This window comes from Palaemon carinicauda, unplaced genomic scaffold (genome assembly GCF_036898095.1).
Source record: "Palaemon carinicauda isolate YSFRI2023 unplaced genomic scaffold, ASM3689809v2 scaffold985, whole genome shotgun sequence".
Classification (NCBI taxonomy): Eukaryota; Metazoa; Arthropoda; class Malacostraca; order Decapoda; family Palaemonidae; genus Palaemon; species Palaemon carinicauda.
The window spans coordinates 60,029-70,756 of NW_027172297.1; the positions used below are offsets into that span (position 1 = coordinate 60,029).

Sequence of the window (10,728 nt, forward strand, 5' to 3'; positions counted from 1 at the left end):
CGTCAACCTTGTCCCTTCGTGAGAGGCGAACTTCTGCAGTACCTTGTTGACAATCTTGAACGGAGGGAATGCATATAGATCTAGATGTGACCAATCTAGGAGAAAGGCATCTATATGAACTGCTGCTGGGTCCGGGATTGGTGAGCAATATATTGGGAGCCTCTTGGTCATCGAGGTTGCGAAGAGATCTATGGTCGGCTGGCCCCAGGTGGCCCAAAGACTCTTGCATACATCCTTGTGGAGGGTCCATTCTGTTGGAAGAATTTGTCCCTTCCGACTGAGACAATCTGCCATGACATTCAAGTTGCCTTGGATGAACCTCGTAACTAGCGATATGTTTAGACCTTTTGACCAGGTGAGGAGGTCCCTTGCGATCTCGTACAGCGTCAGTGAGTGGGTCCCTCCTTGCTTGGAGATGTACGCCAAAGCCGTGGTGTTGTCCGAGTTCACCTCCACCACTTTGCCTTGAAGGAGAGACCTGAAGCTTTTCAAGGCCAGATGTACTGCCAGAAGCTCCTTGCAGTTGATATGCATTGTCCTTTGACTCGAGTTCCATATTCCTGAGCATTCCCGACCGTCTAATGTCGCGCCCCAGCCTACGTCCGATGCGTCCGAGAAGAGAACGTGGTTGGGAGTCTGAACAGCCAGGGGCAGACCCTCTCTGAGGCTGATACTGTCCTTCCACCATGTCAGGCAAGACTTCATCTTCTCGGAAATGGGGATCGAGACCGCTTCTAGCGTCTTGTCCTTTTTCCAGTGAAATGCTAGGTGATATTGAAGAGGACGGAGGTGTAGTCTTCCTAATGCTACGAACTGTTCCAGGGATGATAGCGTCCCTATCAGACTCATCCACTTCCTGACTGAACATCGTTCCTTCTTCAGCATGTTCTGGATGCATAACTGGGCTTGGCTTGTTCTGGGGGCCGACGGAAAAGCCCGAAAAGCTAGACTGTGAATCTCCATCCCTAAATACACAATAGTTTGGGATGGGACCACTTGTGACTTTTCCATATTGACAAGGAGACCCAATTCCTTGGTCAGATCTAGAGTCCACTTTAGATCCTTCAGACAGCGACGACTGGAAGAAGCTCTGAGAAGCCAGTCGTCCAAATAGAGGGAGGCTCGGATGTCCGCTAAATGAAGGAATTTGGCTACATTCCTCATCAGCCTCGTAAACACAAGAGGAGCTGTGCTTAGGCCAAAGCACAGGGCTTGAAACTGGTAGACAACCTTTTCGAAAACGAATCTCAGAAAAGGTTGGGAGTCCGGGTGGATGGGGACGTGGAAGTAGGCGTCCCTTAGGTCTAACGAGACCATCCAGTCTTCCCTTCTGACCGCTGCTAGAACCGACTTTGTGGTCTCCATGGAGAACGTCTGCTTTGTGACAAAGACATTCAGCGCACTGACGTCTAGCACCGGCCTCCACCCTCCTGTCTTCTTGGACACCAAGAAGAGACGGTTGTAGAATCCTGGGGTTTGATGGTCCAGGACTTTGACTACCGCTCCCTTCTCTAGTAAGAGAGACACTTCCTGTTTCAATGCCCGTCTCTTGTCTTCCTCTCTGTACCTGGGAGAGAGGTCGATGGGGGACGTTGCTAGAGGGGGTTTTCGTACAAACGGGATCTTGTACCCCTCTCTGAGCAACTTCACAGATTGTGCATCTGCGCCTCTCTTTTCCCAGGTCTGCCAGAAGTTCTTGAGTCTGGCTCCCACTGCTGTCTGAAGAAGTTGGCAGTCAGACTCTGCCCTTAAAGGACTTGGTTCCTTTCTTCTTTCCCCGTCTCCCTTCGGCACGAGCACCTCCTCTGCTGGAGGCTCTGCCACGAAAGGGCGGAATAAAACGGGACGCTGGAGTGTCCATCCTTGGTCTAGCTGACAAGATAGGCAAAGGGGTAGCTTTGCGAGCAGAGGACGCAACAAGATCATGAGTATCCTTCTGTATCAAAGAAGCAGCAATCTCCTAAATCAGGTCCTCTGGAAAAAGGCACTTAGAAAGAGGAGCAAACAGAAGTTCGGATCTCTGGCATGGTGTAACTCCAGCTGAAAGGAATGAACACAGGTTTTCACGCTTCTTAAGGACTCCGGACACAAAGGATGCAGCAAGCTCATTAGACCCATCACGTATGGCCTTGTCCATGCAGGACATAATGAGCAAGGAAGTCTCCTTCTCCGTCGGAGAGATCTTTCTGCTTAGAGCTCCTAGACACCAGTCTAAGAAGTTGAATACCTCGAAGGCTCTAAATATCCCTTTCAAAAGGTGGTCCAGGTCCGAAGATGACCAACATATCTTCGAGCGTCTCATGGCTAGGCGGCAGGGAGAGTCTACAAGACTTGAGAAGTCGCCCTGGGCAGAGGCAGGAACTCCCAAGCCGAGAACTTCTCCCGTGGCATACCAGACGCTCGATCTAGAAGAGAGTCTAGCAGGGGGAAACGTAAAAGCTGTCTTCCCTAAACTCTTTTTGGACTGCAGCCATTCTCCAATCACTCGCAAAGCTCTCTTGGACGAGCGTGCGAGGACGAGTCTAGTAAAGGCAGGAGCAGATGACGGCATGCCTAACACAAACTCTGACGGAGGCGAACGCGGAGCTACAGACACAAACTGGTCCGGAAACATCTCTTTGAACAGGGCCAAAACTTTCCTAAAGTCCAAAGAGGGTTGCGAAGACTTAGGCTCGTCCAGTTCTGAGTGCGGTTCATCTTCATGTGCAGCACCATCATCATCAGAAAGTCCCTCATCCGATAACTGATGAGGGAACGGCAACGGAGTGGGTAACGGCTGGTTGGCTGGGTCCGGCCGCACGGGTGCATGCGTGACTGAGCCGGAAGCAACGTCATGGAACTGTTGCCCAGTCTGTGAGCTGGCAACAACCATAGCAGTGCGGAGACGCACAGCGTCTACTCCAGACTGTCTAGACTGATGTGGGTGCGCAGTGGCAACCACACTGGGTTGCGGAGGTTGACGCACCGCGTCAAAACAAAACAACTCTGACGGTTGTTGAACCTCCCGGACGTCAACGGATACCTCCGTGCGTCGCTGAACGTCAACATGCGGCTGGCAGATCACACTGGAACGCATGGGTGGCGGAACTCTCTCAACTGGAGTGCGTGAGAAGGTTACCTCAGCGTCCCCAGGACGCACAACCGATCGTGTGGGTGGTTGTAGGCAAGGAGCTGCGCTAGCTACTGGTGCGGCAGCAACCTTCTCCGCACGAAAGTCCTGCATAAGCGACGTGAGTTGCGACTGCATGTCTTGCAGTAAAGACCACTTAGGGTCTACAGGAGCAGGTGCGGCGACAGACGGTGTAACTGTCCGAAGCGGTACCGCTTTGCCTCTCTTAGGAGGTGAGCAGTCATCGGATGACTGCAGCGAGTCCGAACTGACCCAGTGGCTACAGCTGGGCCGTTGGACTTGCGCGGAAGGGACCGACTTGCGCTTTAACGGTCGTGAGACCTTGGTCCATGGTTTCTTGCGAGAAACCTCTTCCGCAGACGAGGTATAAATGGGCTCTCTCGTCTTTGTTAGGCAGGGGCGATCTTGGGTAGATACGCCCGATACCACGGAGGGAACGTCTGTTCGCTGATTAAAGCCTCTCGAACCCCTTTGTCGTACGACATTGCTTCTCCCCTGGACTTGGGAGCTTGCAAGAGGACCCGGACTAGGAGGACGACAGGCACGAACAGACGAACCCTCAAGCGCAACACTATCCACAACACTATCACTCACTTTATCACTTCCCACTGCACTTTTACACTTCAGCTCCTTGACATCCGCCATGAGCTGATTACGGTCACTAGCCAGTGACTCAACTCTCTCACCCAGAGCTTGGATGGCACGCATCATATCAGCCATCGAAGGTTCCTGAGTGCCAGAAGGGGGATTAGGAGCAACCACTACAGGGGAGGAATAGGTTGTGGGGCATGAGGAGAGGAAATGTCAATAGAACGAGAGGAACTCCTCCTAACTCTATCTCTCTCTAGCCTACGTGTATATTTTTGGAATTCGATAAAATCGAATTCCGAAAGCCCAACGCACTCCTCACATCGATCTTCCAATTGACAGGTTTTATCCCGACAATTGGAACAAACAGTGTGAGGGTCGATAGAGGCCTTCGGAAGACGCCTTGAACAGTCCCTAGCATTGCACTTCCTAAATTTTGGGACTTGTGAAGGGTCAGCCATTTTGAATTGGTCAAAGGGGAATTCAAAACAAAAACTATCAAAAAGTCATCAACAAAGAATCCGTAATCAAAAAGACTTCAAGGAATTGCGAAGAAAAAGCCTGCACAGCGAAAGCTCAAAACTAGAATAGTGTACTTCACCAATTAGTTGTGAAAACAAATCCAGTTAGCAACAGCGAATAAGCACGTCTTGTCGGGAGCACGACAAGAGAGAAAATTGAGTTCTTTGTTTACATTGAGTACTGGGTATCTGGACGACAGATGGCGCTGTTGGGCACACCCGCAACCTGTGTAGCGATCGCTGGCGAATTTTACCTTAGAGTTTTCTGTCGAGCAACAGAGTTGCAGCTATTATAATCACCGGCTAAGTTAAATATTGAAAAATTATTATTACTAGCTAAGCTACAACCTGAGTTGGAAAAGCAGGATGCTATAAGCTCAAGGGTTCCAACGGGGAATAATAGCCCAGTGAGGAAAGGAAATAGATAAAGTACAAGAGGAGTAATGAACAATTATAAAATATTTTAAGAATGGATACAACATTGATATAAATCTTTCATATAAAGACTAAAACCTTAAAGAAAAAACAAAACAAGAGGAAGAGTTATAAGATGGAATAGTGTGCCCAAGTGTACCCTCAAGTAGAGATTTCTACCCCAAGGCAGTGGAAGTCTATGGCACTACCTGAGACTAGAGAACAATTTTGATTTCTCACTGTTTGTTCATGACCACGGAACAGATCTGAAATGGGTATTGCACGTTTTTGCCTGGCCTGGCACACTGTAATCCTCACGAAAAAGTCTTTGCAGTGTTCGTTCCTTCCCTTTACGCGTATTTCTTGCTACTTCGTTCAAGAATGGAGCTTTCGGACTGACTTGCTGATTCTGCAAACTATAATGAAGCTGTGGCCAGAATTTTCCAATGGGACAGAAGAGAAGACAAGTGTGCACTGGAAGTTGCATATTTATGAAAAAGTAATTAGAAAATAAAGATAAATTTTGTAGATTCTAAACTCTGAGACTAAAATAGCAATCTGGGGGGAGCAAGATATAGCTATGCCACTATAGAACCCTCACCTAAGAGCCCAGCTTCACATTGAGATCCTCGTAATTGTTTTTTTTTGACTGGGTTATGAAAACTCATGAAATTTCGTTCACTTGAGATGTTTCTTCAGTTGTGGAAAGAGGTGATAGTCGGAGGGGATCACGTTTGGAGAGTAAGGCGGGTGGTCGACCAATTTGAAGCCAAAGTCGCGTATTTTCCGTAGAGTTTCATGTGCTGTTGGTGCTGTATGAGAGATTGATAAATACAAGATAACCAGTTGTGAAATAAATATGGTTCATGTATTGTTAATGATGAGTAATATTATTTTGGACCAAACAAAATAATACGGCCGAGAACAGTATATTTCTACGTTGAATTTCCGATTAAAATTAAATTTTTTTATAAGTGTAGAATGTAGTTTTTTCCTTGTCGTAACTTAGAATTCTAGTTTTGTAAACTGTGCGATTGTCGATGCTCACTAATGAAGTGTAAATTTAAAAAATATTTTTAGTTAACAAGAAGAGATCAATACCATAAGCGTGGAAAGAAAATGAAAATTGCATCTACCAGAATGATCAGCTTGGTTGATGTTGTTGTGTCCAGTGTCTTCTAGGAGATACACTCCAAAATCAAACTATTATTCTTTTGGGTAGTGCCATAGCCTCTGTATCATGGTCTTCCACTGCCTTGGGTTAGGGTTTAGAGTTCTCTAGCTTGAGGGTACTCTCAGGCACACTATTCTATGTTTCCTTATTTCATTTCCTCATTAAACTATTTTCCTTGTTAGAACTATTGGGCTTATAGCATCCTGCTTTCCCTAGTAGGGTTATAGCTTAGCTAGTAATAATAATAATCATAATATTCGACTGTAAGGACACAACCCATCTAAACTAATTCAGGGTAATTATGAACACTATTTACTTGATCTACAATATGGATACCACTCACCTTTTCATAAATCATATGTGAAAGGGACAAATGTATCGAGTGTAAGCAAGAAAAAGGACAGCATCTTTCTCTGGTGACGAGGGGACCAAGATGTGGCCCCAAGGCTCCGATTAGACTGGAAACTGCTGGACAAACATCTGGGGTGCCGTCAGAAGCCCATCTTCCACAAGATCTGCAAAAGGAAGAAATAAACAGTACAGAAGGTCCTTAAACTTACAAATATAATAGGTTACAAGAAGCTGTTTGTAAGTCAAATTTAGTTAGATTTTGACTTAGGGTAAGCCTAACCTGGAACCCATGACTTTGATTTCCAACTAGAAAAGTCAACAAATAGTCAGGTTTCATATGCGAATCCTCGATAAGCAGGGGATGACTATATACATTAAACTGGAAGTGTTGAAAACTCAAATATTCCTTCGGCTTATGAATATATTACAAAACCAACCTATCGTTTCAAACTTTGGTTATAAAGCTACAGAGTGAGTTGTCAAATAAAGTGTATAAAACAAATGCACTACAGTACATCATTCTAAATTGATTTTGCTTCATTACTAAAAATCCAATTATAAAGAGAGTATTTATACTGAATATGTTAGTGAAACAGAAAAATTGCATAAAGAAAATAGAAATGAATCTTTCAGTCTCTAAAACAGTGTATATCTTCAGCATCAACCAAGCTGACCATTCTGCTAAATGCAATTATATTTTTTTTTCTTTTTTTACAGTATTGGCCTCTTTCCAACTACCCTTGTCCTTATGTTTTTTTAAATGACCTTATTTTCTCGACAATTTTAGGCTTTTGAGAGTATGAAATTCCTATAGTAGCATTTACGTAAAATATTTCTAATATACTTTTAAACATAAAATGAAACCAGGGTTGTATAGAAATGCCTAAAAACCAAAACTATTAATGTGACAAATCCCTCCAAATTTTAACTAGTTCACCAATCCTTTCAAAAGACACTTTACTCCAATATTTAAGTAATTTCTAATATTTGAAGAATAAATAGATACTGGTATATATAAAAATACCTAAAAAGCAAAGCTATTATTACTACAAGTTCCTCCAAATTTTAACTAGTGCACCAATCCCTTTCAAAAGGGCACACTGCACTAAATGGAAACTGGGGAGCATTTCTGTCTGCAATGAGATTACATAAAAATCATCTAAAATTTTACTAAATAATGATGTGGATTTTTACTCCAGAAGTCAAATATAAAATTCAGCAATATATTGTATGAATAAAAAACTAATTCTAAACATTTCCTGAAAGACAAATCTTATGAAATAACATGAAATGGATAGAAAGTGACCTTTACACTGATAAGCCCTTTTGATAATGCAGTAATATTCCCTCTTGGCATGTCAGTTCCAACTTTAGGTCAGTCTATAAAAATAAAATCTTAGTTAAGTAGTTTTATAAGTGTACTTTTCAGTACTGTACTTCACACAGAAGCTTAATACTGTATAAGGATTATATAAAATGGTAGCAGATAAGTAATGAAAGTTCTGCATTAAATGAAATAATTTTGTTCAATTACAGCGTTTCATCATGAACTTTTTATAAAATATCTGACATTTAGAATTTCAGTTGGATTTGCGTTTGTATATCTGGATGTTTGGAAGTTAAGAGCCTCCCTTTATAGAGTGAAAATCAACTTACATCTGGTCTCTTGGAAACCAATGAACTAAATGGAAGAGTATATTACCATACCTGGAAAAGCTCTGTGTTTGGAAAGTGTCCGAGCAACAGGATTAACGAGCAGACCGTGCAAGACGCTATTCAATCCACCTCAGTTGAGCAACTTAGTTTCTCAGACATCCTGAAAGAAGATGGATCATTCTGATTTACCAAGATTGATTGAAGATTGTTATCAAAAGTGTAAACAAAGACATAAGAAAAGACTCTTTACTAATAAAATGACTAACAAAATATCAGAGGCACAAGAATAAAATCTCTGACCATCATTTTAGGGTTAGGAAAATGTCCATACCTGTTAAAATTACATGTAAATATTATTATTATTATTACTAGCTAAGCTACAACCCTCATTGAATATGCAGGATGCTATAAGCCCAAAGGGCTCCAGCAGGGAAAATAGTCTAGTGAGGAAAAAAAATAAGGAAACAGAAGTGTGACCGAGTGTACCTTCAAGCGAAAGAACTCTAACCCAAGACAGTGGTACAATTATGGCACTACCCAAGACTAGAGAACAATGGTTTGGTTTTAGAGTACTGTATCCTTCTCCTAAAAGAGGTGCTTACCATAGCTAAAGAGTCTCTTCTATCCTTACCATGTAGAAAGTAGATACAGAACAAATACAGTGCAATAGTTAACCCCTTAAGCAAAAAAGAATTGTTTGGTGATAGTGTTGTCAGGTGAATTAAGACGGAGGAGAATGGGAAAGAAAAGGCCAGACTATTCGGTGTATGTGTAGGCGAAGGGAAAATGAGCAGTAACCAGAAGGGGATCTAGTGTAGTACAATATGGCCAGTTGAAACGACCCAATAACTCTAGCGGTAGTATCTCAACAGATAGAATAAATAGCATGAAGAGAAAATGGCAGTAGAATTGATATACGTAAATGGAAATAAAAAAAATCAAAGAATATCATTTTTTAATGAAGTTTCTCTTGTTTTAAGAACAAAAGGTTTGTTTTTAGGTCAGAACATATACGATTAAAAGACAAGTTTATTAACGGCCAAAATACTACAAATTTTAAAAGAAAGTTGTGTTTTTCCTAGCTATACAAACCTGAGTTCTTTATATGGGTTACCTCTGTTGTTTTGTTACAACAAAATTGATGAAATATCGTGGGGCTGGCAACATTGTGTGGTTGCAGATTATTCCCACCTGGCTCAGGGTGTCGGAGTTAGCTCCTCTGTTATCACTCTGTTCTTGGTCAGGACTTGTAGCGTGAATGAGTTGGGAAATATATATAAACTAGAGGGGAATTCAGTAGAGTGCAGTCCTCCGCCACAACAGCTTATTTCTCGATCTTTTGCTTGCCCTTAACCCTTTTCCCCCATGCTCTTTGGAAATTTTCCCAGCACATTTTGCAGTATATTTTTTTTAAATTGCTCTAACAGCCTTAATTTTTGTCATAGAGAGGTCAGGTTGGTCTCATTCTCTTGAAAAATGCCTGAATTTTCTAAAAAAAATTATCAAAAATATGAAAAAAAAATTTTTGATAGCATTTTTTTGCAAGGATGTACCGGTACGTCCATGGGGGTAAAGGGATGGGTTTTGTGAAACGTACCAGTACGTCCTTTAGGGGTAAAAGGGTTAACCTTTGACCTTAACATGTATTAATTGGTGTGGATTTCATACACTCAAATATAAACCAAGTTTGAAGTCTCTGTGACAACGATATACAAAATTGTGGCTGATTACGTGAATTGGATATTTTGCTAGACCGTGACCTTCCAAAATTTAATCATTTCCAGCTTTTTTTACATATCAGTTAATCCCTGCAAGTTTCATTACTCTACGATTAAAAATATGGCCAGGAAGCTGTTCATAAACAAACACGCACACAAACAGCGGGTAAAACATAACCTCCCTCCAATTTTGCTGGCAGAGGTAATGATTCAGGTTAGTATAGCTAGGATAATTACAAATTACTTTTGAAATTTGTACAGTAGTTTGTACAGTACCTACGCAAATACAAACGCTTATCACTTATATGGGAATCTTCCTTAGGAAGCCCTCGGCTATAAAATTTAGGGCGTCTGTCTGACCATTACCCCAAAGTATCCTTCACGCTTGGCTCCTATGAGAGACAAAGAGCCGGACTCATGGCCTCATTTGAAATAGAGGTAAGTGATGGAGTCACAACCTAACAAGTTTGGCTTTTGTAAGAACATCATCAAATTAATAGGACAATATATTTGCCAACACTGGAGAGCTTATTGAGACCTGTGCGAGCATTACCGTACCTGGAAAAGCTGGGCGGTTGAAAAGTGTCCAAGTTCCAGGATTAACGAGCAGACTGTGCAAGACGGCATCTAATCCACCTCAGTCGAGGCACTTAGTTTCTCGGGCATCCTGAAAGGAGATGGATCATTCAGATTTAATGAGATTGATTGAAGATTGTTATCTCAAGTGTAAGCAAATATATAAGAAAAGACTCATTACTAATAGAAGATAAAACCACAAAATATCAGAGGGACAAGAATAAAAGTTCTGTACATCATCTTAGGGCTATGAAAATGTCTGTGCTTGTTGAAATTACACATAAATTTTATTGTTATTATTACTAGGTAAGCTATAACCCATACTCAAAATGCAGGATGCTATAAACCCATGGGCTCCAACAGGGAAAATAGTCTAGTAAGCTAAGAAAATAAGGAAACAGAAGTGTGACTGAGTGTACCTTCAAGCAAAATTCTAACCTAAGACAGTGGTACAGAGGTTATGGCACTACCCATGACTAGAGAACAATGGTTTGATTTTGGAGTATCCTTCTCCTAAAATAGGTGCTTACCATAGCTAAAGAATCTCTTCTACCCTTATCATGTAGAAAGTAGATACAGAACAAATATAGTGCAATAGTT

The 10,728-nt window shown here is 42.1% G+C and overlaps 1 long non-coding RNA gene across 1 annotated transcript; it reads right to left on the bottom strand.

The window, feature by feature from the left end:
• Positions 1-4,603: 4,603 nt before the first annotated feature.
• On the bottom strand, positions 4,604-10,242 carry LOC137637756 (uncharacterized). The gene is made up of 4 exons (XR_011043778.1): positions 10,111-10,242; positions 7,886-7,994; positions 6,171-6,342; positions 4,604-5,465 (listed from the first exon to the last, which is right to left on the bottom strand). It is a non-coding gene; the product is annotated as an uncharacterized lncRNA (long non-coding RNA).
• Between the last annotated feature and the right edge of the window lie 486 nt (positions 10,243-10,728).